The following is a 12,583-nucleotide window of genomic DNA, read 5'->3' on the forward strand; positions in this document are numbered from 1 at the left end:
TTCAGGGTATGCCTAACTTGAGAAGGTAATCTATCCGCAGTAGTAGTACCCAACTTGGGAAAAAAAGTTGAAGAACCTTTAGTAAAAAGATTGGGTTGTTGTACAGCAGCACCCATTATTGCAGCTCCACTGTATGCCTGCATCTTCTTCACTTCTCCTTAAACATAACAAGGATCACTTCCTATCAGTATGCGGTATATGTACTGAAGATTCATGAACTACAAATCAACAGTATGACAACAACAGGTGACAGAACTATGAAAAATAAGAGAATCGAAAGACATATTACAGTATTTCACATAAGTACTGAAGGGTAAGACTAAAAAAGGAGCAAAAACACAGCAAATAACACTTCCTATCAGTATTATACATACATACTCATGGATCGAACCAAAAAAATTGGAAAAACTTCAAATAAAACAAAATTAGAAGAGTTTTGTATCAGTACGCCATATATGTACTGTCAATTCATACACGGAAAACAACTGTAACAAACCTAAAAACCATAAAAGCGTCAATCAAATCGATTTGATTATCAGAATACAATCAAAAAAACAAATCAAAAGAAGAAAAACCGAACAAAATAATCAAACAAGATGATTAGAAAGCATACCTGGAAACAGAAAACAAATATTCTCCTCGTAAATCATAACGATGCACCATCTTGTTCTTCTTCATTCAAAATAAGCTAGGTTTCTGTCAATACAGGATATACGTACTGTTGTTTCATACAAAAAAACAAATCTAAAAACAACAAAATGGAACTAGTATGATCAAATCTAATAACGAAATGAACCAAAAACGTGATTATTCATCTAAATCTAGTAAATAATCAAGAAATCAAACATGGAGATCAAAATCTTAATCAAACACCACAACGATTAGACAAAAAAAAAACAGTTTGTATCGGTATGCCACATATGTACTGCTGATTCATGAACTAAAAAATAATTGTATGTAAAGAATCTATCAAAATAACATAATCGAGAGAGTCTTATTTCAGTATCGAAGATATGTACTTATGAATCAAACAACAACAAGTGATAAAACTAAGAACAAAACAGAATCAAAAGCAATTTGTATCAGTATGCAACATATGTACTGTTGGATAATACCCCTGAAACAACAAACAAGCATGATTTTGATAAAATAAAAAAGCGAAAACAACAAGATAATCAAATCGAAAGTTCAAATATGTTAAAAACATCATAATCTAACCAAAAAATTGAATAATTACGATCAAGATTCATCAAAAACAAACCAAAACAAAAATAAACGCAAAAAACAAACAAAAAACGAAACAAGAAAGTGAAAACGTAATCAAAACAATCCGATCTTCACAGATTCAGTTGAAAAAAACAAACAACAGCAGCAGAAAAAGATATTACATAACATACCTGTAAATTTTCAAAGAGATCTTCAGAAAAACTCTAGCTCGTAATCCAAAAGCAGAAACAAAATTTGAGCAGAAGCAGAAAGAGAGGAGGAGAGCGGATCTCGAATTTTGGAAAAAATGGTGATTTTTTTTTAAGAAATATATATGTACTATCAGGGAATGGGTAGTTTGGGTATTTTTAAAAGTGGATTAGACATCCCGCACGTGTACCGGACCAGGGGATAAAAAAATTGGTCCAATTTCCTCTTTTTCTTTTTATTATGGACCTCTAGTTACTGGGATTTAGTGGGTGGACCTGCCATTAACTAAGACTACCATAATAGTACCTATTGGTAATTCCTACATGCCCAAAATCAAGGTTCGTCCGTTGTTCACCCCTTTTTAGGGGTGAGCAACGGACGGACGGTTGCGGATTAGGGGTCACCCGCAACCAAACCGTCAAAGTTGCGGATTTGGGAATTCAAACCGTGACCGGCCCAATCACCCGCGGATTTGCCCTCTGCGGATCAGCGGATTTTGCGGGCCGGTTGCGGATTAACCGCGGATTTGATCACAAGACATCAAAAAAAAAAACTAAGTACATAAACAGTACTAATTCAGTAATTCAAAAGCAAAAGAGTACTAATTCAGTAATTCAAAAGGAAAACTACGCAAACATAGCCAAACTCTAAATTAAGTTCAATACACACAACTCTAAATTGTTATGTTCATAAAAAGTTCACTGCCATCAAGCCAGGGGATTATAGTTTTCATTCATCACTGTATAATCCTTCATCAGTGAATAATCCTTCACGGCCAGCCATGAATCCTCCATCCCTAGGATGCTGAACATTGTAATGCATGCAATAACATCAGCCATTGTTTTTATCTCCTGCAAGACGAATTGATAGAGTTGCCAACACAAACAGTCATAAATCATAATAGTGTTCTCCAATTGACAAACAAATCAATCACTAAGCAAAACAATGCACCTAATGGTAGCAGTAAGGGATGAGTGAGTCCATATCTACATGTTAAAAATACAAACCTGAAATTGAATTTTTTGGCCCCATGCATCTGCAGCCTCGATAGAACGACCCTAATCTCCATTCAAATGTGTGCTCGCAGATAGAACTAAAACACTCCAGGTAAATGAGAGAGTTCTAATCAAGGAAATTCTTGACATAGGAAGCATAGCTGTAAATTTAGACTTTTCAGAACTTATACAAGGAAACCAAACCTGGAAAAAAAAACTTGTACTTGGATTAAAGACGTCTTACCATAATTCACCAGTAGTACTAAAAACAAGGCGTGGATTTGAATGAACAAATATTTCCACAAAAACAATGACATCATAACGAGTTTGAAATATGACATCGTTAACCAACAAGAGAAAAACACAAAGTTCAATTAAACTGGGTATGCAACAAAAATCAATATAAGAAAGATGAGGAGATCCCCTACCTAGAAAAGCTTAGTTTTTCTTTTAATATTCGGATAAACTTAGACAACACAAATACTTCGAGCAACAAACGATTCGAACTCCATGAATTGATCAGGCAGTCTTTCCTTGCTCCAGATTCGTTTCGGCGAGCTTTCTAGTACTAAAAATCCTTTTCGCCTTTCCAGTTGAAGTAGTAGTTTCCGAACTTGCACTTAGACAAATCTTAAAAGAAATAACTAGCACGCTGATTAGGGTATAGCCAATAATTAACAACACTAATTAAACGAGGACTCACAACAAGCTATATATATAACATATATCATGAATCTGAATTATATTTGCCATCCCCAAACTTTACTTTTAGTATAACCTAACAAAATTCATTCAAATAACAAACCCTAATCTCCATTCAAATAACAAAATTCATTTTCAAACCAAAAATTAGTAAACAGAAACTAAATTTTCATTAGTAAACAAGGGTTGTGTTCCATTACCTCACTTGTTTATCAATCAAGTCAACTGCAACTAAATCTCGTTGAAGGTATATTCTTCACTTCACCATTTTCTGAAACTAAATCTCTGCAACATGAAACAGACATTGAAAGTTAATACCGAAGAACCAATGACGAAGAAATTGATTGAATCCTAACATGCAATCGATTTGGGGGGAAAAAATCAAAAAACATAATTTCTCTGTAATCAAAACTGAAGTTAATACTGAAGTTAATCGTTACTTACTTCTCTGAATCAAAACTGAAAATTCCGGATTTCTCTGTAATCAAAATTAAACCTAATTGAAGAAGAATCGAAGATAGGAAGGAGAGGAGAAGAGGTCTGTTCGGTTCCTCTCGAAGAAAAAAAATCATTAGGGTTTACAAAATGTAAAGATGTTTATATATAAACATCCAACTTCCCATAATATCCTTAATACATTTACTAAATTCCCTAATTGTCCTACGGAGCGGTTAATCCGCGGATTTGAGATTGTACCCGCAACCGTAACCGCACCGCGTGCGGATTTGAGATTGCACCCGTGTCCGGTCCATAACTCTAGCGGATTGGTTTTCACCCGCAAATTTGCGGACGGATACGGATAAAAACCGCGGTTACGGTTTTTATGCTCAGCCCTAGGCCCTTTTTGACCGAGTTGATAGGCCCATATCAAAATCGAAAACCACGCCAAAGCCCAGTAGATCCGAGTAGATCTGCAAATGACAACAGACTCAGACTGAGACAGTGGTCTTCCTTCCTGAAGTTAAAATGGAAGGGGGAAGATCCTAGCAAGTGGAGACTAGAGAGAAATTGAGTAGCCAAATTCTTTTTCTTTTTTTCCGCGAAAACTTGACAGCAGTTAATTCTGCAGGCGTTGAGGTTTGATTCCGATGATGGTAATGGTTGATTTTTCCAAATCAACATTTGAAAAGGTATTTTTCTTCGGTTACTCTTTCCCGTTCCAACTTTTTCACAGATTATTAGATGGATGCCTAAAGATGCATATAAATCAGAAAGGGGCTGCTACTGCAGAACAGGTACAGGAGAATCAATGGCATGCATCAGCTAGCATTGCCAGGGCATGTTTGGACTGTGAGTGCGGCTGATTTAACCAGATTGTATGATATACATTCGAACAGTTTTACGAGATTGGAGTTATCAGCAGACTGGTGAAGCACTGGTAAATTTTTATCCCTGGACCCTGCCATTTTGGATTCTTTACAGCTTAAAATCACAATTCACGCACAACTGCTACCCAGACTGTTGGTGTGAAGCTATAATTCGTCATAAATTTGTTCTACGCGTTTGTGGTAATAGTAGCTACCACTTGTGACTGTTTATTTAATCATGCCTAGGGTTTGGATGTACAAATGCTGTTTCTGTTATTGCCATTAATGCTGTGTTACCAAAATGCGGGTTTGATGTCCAGTCTATACAATAGCAGCTAAAGATACAATATGAAGTGTTAAAAATGAATTAGGTTACTCCCACGGACGAAACTTCAATGGCTTATGTTTAGGCGTTTGTATTGAACTCTAGTATAGACTGTAATGAAGACAAATGCTTACAGCTCCACTTGATACCTTAAAGTGGTGTAACTCTTTTCAATCGATAAGGAAAGAATTCAATTTACTGTAAAATAACATTGAGAAGATTGTTGCATGTACTTGGACTTATAAAATTCAACTCTTCCAGGTAGAGGTTACACTAGAATTTGGTGCAGAACTATACTTCTCGGAGGTACCGGTTGATATCTCCCAACTCAAGGAAACATCTAGAAATCTTGCAAGGGAATGGACAATACCATCCATGCTTGTCCGACCATCTGGATTCCTTTGTAGGCAGCTCTCTGTCAGCTTAGCAACAGAGAGAGCAAGATCCGGAGGATAATTCTCATGAAGAGAAGGGTCTATTAAGTCCTTGATGTTTTCTCCAGGGTTCTCCTTGGCAAGAATGGCTTCCAAAGTCTTAGATGGGAGCAAGTGTTGGATTCAGAAACAGCTTCTTTTCCGCTTATCATTTCCAGCAGCACAACACCAAAAGAGTAAACATCAAGTTTCGGTGATACCAAACCATTTTCTAGATATTCCGGTGCCATGTATCCTGTTGTCCCGACAATGTTTCTCGTTGATGCAAATTCGCTTTCATACCCTTCTGCAGACCTTGCTAGACCAAAATTTGCAATCTTGGCCCTAAAATCACCATCGAGAAGAATATTGCTGCTTTTTATATCCTTGTGAACATAGGAGGGGTTGATGCAGCTATGGAGGTAGTGAAGGCCCTTAGCCACGTCTAAAGCAATCTGTACTCTTTGTGTCCAGCTCAAAGTCTGTGTCCAGTTGTCCAAAGATCCATTCACGGCATATTCATAAACAAGATACCAATGACCCTCGTTAAAACAAACACCTGAAAGTTTGATCAGATTGAAATGGTTGATTTTTGTGAGTACATTTAATTCCTCGGTTATGTTTCCATTCATCTTCTTAATTGCAGCTAAGTTCCCACTTATGATACCCTGATAAACTGTACCCATGATCTGCCTATTGGGGTTGAAATTTTCTGTAGCGGATTTTAATTCTTTAATGTTATATACTTTCAGCAGTTGTGCAATGTCAGAAATATTTTTCAGAAACTCTATTGATTCTTCTTCTGACGTTTTTTCGTGTTGTTTATAGCTGTTAAAGCTTTCTGTCGTGTTATTTTGATGATTGCATATTCTCCATTTAGTATTAATAACTTTGCGGGCACAGAAAATAACGATTACAACCAGCACAAGAACACTTGCTGCAGCTACCCCGATGACAACATATACCCATATTTTCTTCTTTTTATTCGATGGAGGAACAGAAGAAGCAGGTTGGGGGAGAGAGGTGGGTGGTGGTGCTGGCACTGTGACCTGGGAACTCGATGGTGGTATCTGCAGCGGAACAAGAAGTGTATTGGAGTAATAAATTGTAGCGTCTTCAGAAAGCTCATTAGCTTCGAGTGTTCTCCTGGGATCCGCACCAAATTTTTCGCTTATATGTGGAACATCATCACCCGGAATGACTTGTAAGTCAGTAAGTATTTCACACTTTCCGCAGTTTGTTTTTTTGTGGGACAGGCACACTTAAGAGGGACTGTGATCCTAGTACCAGGCACTAATTTCGTAGCTGGAATGTTGTTTTGAGCCTGAATAGCTTGGCAGGTTGTTAAAGCTTGGTATGTGATATTTGCAAGCGGAAGGTAAGTATCTCGTTCTTGGATAACATAAGATGAGTTTACTTGGTAATACTCACCTGAACAGGAACAGTTAATTGGAACAATTACCTCCTTGTTTATCTGAAAGGTTGCGGTCTCTGAAACTGGATTTATTCGAGAAAGCTGTGATGGTTCTGTAGCCAAAAGCCGAGAAATGGAAGAAACAGTGTTGTATGGTGGTGTTGACCTGAATATAAGGTAAGCTTGGCAACTCGGGTTTTGACCATTGCAGGTATACCCAAGAACAGAAGTTGAATTATTAATTTTATTGCAATCAGCCGCTGCTTTTCCATCATAAGGTTGCAGGGTATAAATTTGAGACGACGAACAAATAAAGAGAAAGATTATGATGTTCAGAGAGATGAATGACTGCAACAGACCCATCTCGAGAAGGAAATGAAAGAAGGTTTTATTGATAAGTAAGCTACAATTCTCAGAAGATGTTAAAAGAAGAAAATGTGTTACTTCGGAAGGATAGGTTCTACAAAAACTTCTGTTTGTCCGAAGATTGAAAATCTAGTTATATCTTAAGCTCGAGAAGAGAGAGGACTAAGTTGACGACTGAGAAGAGCCCACCCATGGTTCTAGAATCTCAGAACGAGTGCGTATGATTGAAAGCAACACCAATGAGGTATTGCATGCCCAAGCACTTGCCTCATTGTTTTTTTTCCTTCAATCAAGCAAGTTAACTAGGAATGAGGAAATATCTGGTCTTTTCTTTGAAGCAATAGTGTTCCTAAAATTTAATTTAGGAGCTGAGTTAGGTTGGGAAATGGTTGACCAGAAGCTCTATAATTGTATTCTTGTTCAATTGGCTTGAACTATTTGCATAAATTATTGAATAAATAAGCATAAGAAGATTTTAATGGTTTTAGCTGAATCAAAGGGAGGATTAATCAAATCATCAATAATACAGTCAATATTTGCCAAAGTATATGCTAGTTAACTGATATCGACTTATCAAGTGAATGAATCTGTACATAATCTAAGAGCTGATTTTAACAGCTTTGCTCTGGGTCAACTTTCAAATCGGTCAGACTCAGCGCCTTCATCCTTTATGAATGTCAAGTGTCAACGCTTTTCATTTGGCAAACAATCGTGCAGGTTTGCTGTGCCACTGGTAACACAAGTGATGGGAACCTTTGCTTAAATATTTGGACCGCATGGAGATAGAAACCGTTTGGTTGACATAAACTCCCACTCCCACTCCCACACTGGAGTATAAGCCTTTGATTTTCTAATGATTAACGGTCGTGATATTCTTAAAATAAGATTAGGTAAGTCGCATCTGTTGGTCTGAAGTAGATTAGGTAGTAGAAGTCTTGGGATCATCCAAGTTACCCTTGAAGATTGAAGATTGCAGATCACACGAAGATAACATAGAAAGAATCGTCAAAGGTTAATAATGAAGACTGATTTTCTTTTCAAACGCTTTTCCATTCTATCTATCTATTTATCGTAGCAAAGTCGAGTATTTTTGTAAATTATCGAATTGCAAAAAAGAATCATGTCACAAATTATCCAATGACGAGTATCTAATAAAATTCCGAATTCAAGTTTCGGCTTGATGCATTTCGAAATAACGAACCAAGTGAAAAAAGTTCTATGAGCTCTGCGTATCAGATTTTGTGAATATACATAAGCGTCGGAAATTCAGAAACTCAACATTTACTTGAGTTTGCAAACCCAAAATTCTAGTTCGGAAACCCATTTGAAATTTGAAGTTTGTGCTGAACTCCAATCTTACTTGAGCTCGCGAACCCAATCTTTTGAATTCGTGAACTTAGTTGAAATCCGAAGTTCCTCAACTCCAAATCACTTGAGTTCGCTAACAAGTTTCAACTAGGCTCCCACTCAAATTTTAGGTTCGTGAACTTAGTTGAAATTTGGAGTTCCTTAACTTCAAATCATTTAGAGTTCGCTAACATAATTAGATTTTGAAGTTCATGAACTCAGAACTTTCTTGATTTCGGGAACCCAAATTGGCGAATTCGCGAACCTAAGATGCAGCCGACCAATTTCCCATTTCTAGGTCTGGTACAATTTCCTTCTTTGTTTTGAAGGCGAACGATTCACACGCTTATGGTTATTATTTTTAGTATTCTTTTCGTGCAATGAACGTTTTTAGCTCTTTCCAAGAATTGGTAAAACTTGTGAACTAAGTTTTGGATCTTGATTTTTTCAGTTCAAATTTTAAATGCGCATGTCTAATTTTAGCAGTTTAAAGTTATCATTGGAAGTCTTGACACTAATTTAGTACAATATTTCAACCCACAAAAAAAAATTCTCATGTAGGTCCAATTCTAGAGAAACAATCTCTCTATATCTAAAGAAAGAACCTAGACTTCACAACATTAAGAACTTAGGTTGCAAAAAAATATTGCTTGTGTACAAAGCAATTAAGCCTTGATCGATTATTAGAGCATTTCTCGGTCGAACTCGCAAGCGTTGCTATCTCAAGCTTGTTTGTCAAGTTTAGTTGCCAAAACTATAAGTCTTGATTTCTAGTCTACTTATAGCTAAGTCTCGGATTAGGATAGAAAGTGTAGTTGAGCATTAGACTTCACGACGTTCATCGATTGAAGACGAAGAACTACTAAGGGGAGCTTGTGGAACTTCATCAACAAAAGGTATGTGGAAACTTGAACTCATCTATCACTCAAAAGTCTATCTACTTTATCTCCTATTTGAGAAAAAAAGTCGTATAGCTATATAGACTTCAATTATGCACATTTGATATTTCGAGCTGAGTTTATGTGTTGGTGAGCTTTCGCTTTAACCAAGTTCATCTTATATTCTTGATGAAATTCAAAAAATGATCATGTTAAAATCGCCTTGTAACATCTTACATGATTTGTGTGAAACAGTCATTTGATGTAGACTCGGAATGTTTCGTATTTATCATTCAGTCACTTGAAAATTGTTTGAAGCTAATAGTTTGTGTGAGACGGCTATTGTCATCTTCCAAGAATGTTTCAGTGGTTGAAATGAGAGTTTAGAACAATTGGATATAAGCATAGTATGCGTACTTGCATATATGTAGTCCAAGTCCGGGAACCATAGTATGCATACCCGTATGCGTACTGGTTCGTTTAGTGAAAGTTTGGGAACCTTGTACGCATACCGGTACGCGTACTGGCATGAGGTTAAGGTACGGGAATTTCTGCTAAGTTTGGAAGGTATGCTTACCCGTTCACATACTGGCGAACCCAAACTTAGTCTGGGTACTTAAGTATGGGTACGCGTATGCATACCTGAGTAAGTTAAGTTCTAAAATCGGTTTGTTCATGAACTAATACGTTTATATAATAAGGAATGCAATCTTTTGCAAACCGTGGCCATAAGGTTCATGACTTGATTCGAGTGAATCAAAATCTATTTTGGTTCAATTGTGTCTTGTAGACTTCTACGAGAATATAAACAATTGAACAACTCTAGAATTAGTTTCATTTGAGTCATTTGAACTAGTTAAGAATGAGGTTGATATGAAAGTGTTCATATGGCTAACTTCGGTTAACTATCGTTGAGACAACAAAGGTGTACACGTTTAGGTATGGTTACTCATATCTAAATGAAGTCACTTTTCATTTATGTGTAGAAAGCTAAGTTCGATCTAACGGTTGAAAGATATTAGCTTGAGTCTAATCAGGCTTTCATCTAACGGTGAATATTGAATATTTTGTTACCAAGGTAGCATTGATTGCAAACCCTGATTCGAAGACTATATAAAGGAGTACTCTATCAACTGGGAAACCTAATCCCCACACCTCCTGTGTGATACTAGTTGCGACTAGAGTCGATTCTCCTTTAACCTTAGGTTTTTCAGGAAACCATGTAGGTTAACGAATTGAAGACTTCATTGGGATTGTGAAGCCAGACCCAACTATTTTCTCTGTAGTTGCGTGTTCTGATCTTGTTGTTTTCTATCGTGATTAAGTACTATCTTATCTAAGATTTTCTCGAGATTTTATCTCCGATAGGAAAGATAAAAAGTAGCCACAAACATCTTCCTCTTATCGTTTGTGATTCCACAATATCTTGTTTCGCTACCATACGATTAAGATTATTGTGAGGTGATTGATATTTCTAGGTTGTTCTTCAGGAATATAAGTCCAGTATATCAATTGGTTGTTGTTCACCTTGATTTATCAAAAGAGGGAACAAAACTCACATGTTTTTCTGTGGGAGACAAATTTATCTATTCAGTGGACTTTTCTGTGTGAGACAGATTGGTTTATCAAGTCTTCGACTTTGGGTCGTTGCAACTCTTAGTTGTGGGCGAGATCAGCTAAGGGAATCAAGTGCGCAGAATCCGGCGTAGTTCTATAGGCGTAAGGAATGTGATTGTACCTTGATCAGTGTGATATTGGTTAGGGCTCAACTGCATTCCAATCCGAAGTTAACTTGGAGTAGGCGAGTGTCTGTAGCGCTTAATACAATGTGGTGTTCAAATCTGGACTAAGTCCCGTGGTTTTTCTGCGTTTGCGGTTTCCTCGTTAACAAAACTTCTGGTGTTTGTGTTATTTATTTTCCGCATTATATTTGTTTATATAATTGAAATATCACAGGTTGTGCATAAGTTCAATCAATTGTGAATCCAACCTTTGTTTGTTGATTAAATTGATTGACACCTGGATATTGGTTTTTGATACCTTCCAAGTTATTTCTTATATTCAATCGGGCTCGCAAATTCCTATTTATTTGATTGCAGATTGAATTGAGAAATTGAGATATAACACTTTGATATACTTTTCTTAAGATTGGGTCTGACTGTCTAGTTGATTCTCTTGAAAGTATATTGGAGTTAGTCCATATAGATTGCTAAGCGAAATATTGGGTGTGGTTGTTTTTTTCATATTACTATATATTGGAGACATCCAAGAACATAAAATATCAATCCTCTACATGTTGTGTATCTTGTTGCCAAGTTTGACCTCCAACACGGAAGGTTCTTCGAGAACTAAGGTGAGACTTTGAAAGAATTCACCCGGGGATTCGTGAAGCATAGTAGAACTATTTATCTTTTCTTTGATAACTTCAAAACCTGTTTCTGGATTTTACTTGTTGTAAAATTCTTGTCTATTTTAAAGGTCCTTTTATTTTGCTATAAGTTCATACAAGAATTATTGATCAAATCCAGATTTGAAGAACTTCAATATCGATTGTGTATAACACTTATCTTTTGAAATCCATATTTGAAGATAGCACAAAATCCATCTAGACTTGTTCTAAAATTAATATTCTTATGATTTGGATTGATTTGGATTCTCTAAATGATATAAAGAAGTAGATAACCTAATATTTTGTGTTAGATTAATATAAATCATCAAATAAAAAAGGAAATCGACAGGCATCTTGTTTGAGACAGGGTAACTAGTCATCATGAAGTACTGTAGAGCAAATCCTAGGAACGTAAATGACATCAACTAGGGGAACCGAGGAGTAGGTTCTTGCAATAACCAATAGAAGTATGGGGAACAAATGCAGATGAGTAGCTTGGAGGATTTATTCTTTCTTAACTGCATTTCAGAATGAAGCTATTGTAATTTATAACAGGCTAGTGTTTATAGAAGTTTAATACAATGTGTGTTTAAACTAAACAATATCTCGGGGTTCTCTTCCTTGCAGTTTTCCTCGTTAACAAAATTGTTGGTGTCCAATTTTTTTCTTTTTTTTTTCTACATATTGATGTGACCTTTATAAGTGAAGTACAAATAAGTTGTACGTTAATCATCCTTGTGATTCATGAATTTCAATAAGAGAATATCCAAGGATATTCCCTGTCTGATTTTATCGTTGATTAAAGTTCATACAAGGAATTTTCTATTAGATTTTGAAACAAAAAAGTAAGTGGTGTACTTGGTACCCCATTTCAATCTTGATTCATGAGATAAAGATGATTATGAATTTGGTGTACTTGATTAGGGTGAGTATTATATTTGGTTAATTAACATCAATTTTGATTACTCAATAATTTTGCAGATTAGGCTTGATAGATGTTATGACTATGATTAGTTATAGATTGTGAAATG

The 12,583-nt window shown here is 36.2% G+C and overlaps 1 pseudogene; it reads right to left on the bottom strand.

Annotated features, from left to right (window-relative positions):
- Positions 1-4,993: 4,993 nt before the first annotated feature.
- Positions 4,994-6,935, bottom strand: LOC113291487 (annotated as a pseudogene).
- Positions 6,936-12,583: the final 5,648 nt, after the last annotated feature.

The sequence above is a fragment of the Papaver somniferum genome, chromosome 6 (assembly GCF_003573695.1).
Source record: "Papaver somniferum cultivar HN1 chromosome 6, ASM357369v1, whole genome shotgun sequence".
Classification (NCBI taxonomy): Eukaryota; Viridiplantae; Streptophyta; class Magnoliopsida; order Ranunculales; family Papaveraceae; genus Papaver; species Papaver somniferum.